Raw genomic sequence first — 932 nt, 5'->3', positions numbered from 1 at the left:
CTGCTGGCCCCTGCCCCGTCCCGGCCCCCCCAGGGCCCCCCACCCCCAGGCTGGTCCCCGATGGCCTCTGCCACCTCCCCAGCTGCTCCGTCCCCCGATGGCCTCTGCCACCTCCCCAGTGCCCCCTGCTCCGTCACTGCTGGCCCCTGCCCTGTCCCAGTGTCCCCAGGCAGGTCCCCAGCGTGTCCTGCCCCGTCACGGTGTCCCCTGCCCCATCCCCGATGTCCCCAGGCCAGGCCTGGTCCCACCTTGCCGCCGGTCCCAGCCCCTTTCCTGCCCTGTCCCCGTCCCTCCCCGCTCCTGTCCTCGGCGTCACCCTGCTCCCAGCCAGCCCAGTCCCGTCCCCGACCCCATCCCCGTCGGAGCCCACCGGTCCCTGACCTGATCCGGTCCCGTCCCCTGGTGCCATCCTCCGTCCCCTCCTGCTCCTGTCCCTGTCCCATCACCAGTGCCACCACAGCCCTGGCCCCTGGGAAGGGCCTGGAGCCCAGCCCCGGCGTCCCCGGCCCCGGTGTCTCCAGCCCTGGTGGCCTTGGTCATGGTGTCCCCAGCCCTGTTCTCCCCACCCCCGGTGTACCTGGCCCTGGTGTCCCCGGTCATGGTGTCCCTGGCCCCATGTCCCTGACCCTGGTGCCCTTGGTCCCGGTGTCCCTGGCCCCGGTGCCTCTGGTCATGGTGTCACTGGTCATGGTGGCCTTGACCATGGTGTCCCTGGCCCCAGCATCCCTGGCCTCGTTGTCCCTGATCATGGTGGCCTTGGTCATGGTGTCCCCGTCCCCCGGTGTCACCGGCCCTGTGTCCCTGGCCCTTGTGTCCCTTACCCGCTTGCCCTTGGTCCCGGTGTCCCTGTCCCCGCTGACCTGTCCCTGGCCATGGTGTCCCAGCACCGGGAGAGCCCCTGGCTGAGGGGGGGGGGAGACGGGGCCAGTCCC

The sequence above is a fragment of the Aptenodytes forsteri genome, unplaced genomic scaffold (genome assembly GCF_000699145.1).
Source record: "Aptenodytes forsteri isolate BGI_AS27 unplaced genomic scaffold, ASM69914v1 Scaffold887, whole genome shotgun sequence".
NCBI classification, from domain to species: Eukaryota; Metazoa; Chordata; class Aves; order Sphenisciformes; family Spheniscidae; genus Aptenodytes; species Aptenodytes forsteri.
This window is presented reverse-complemented; position numbering follows the sequence as displayed.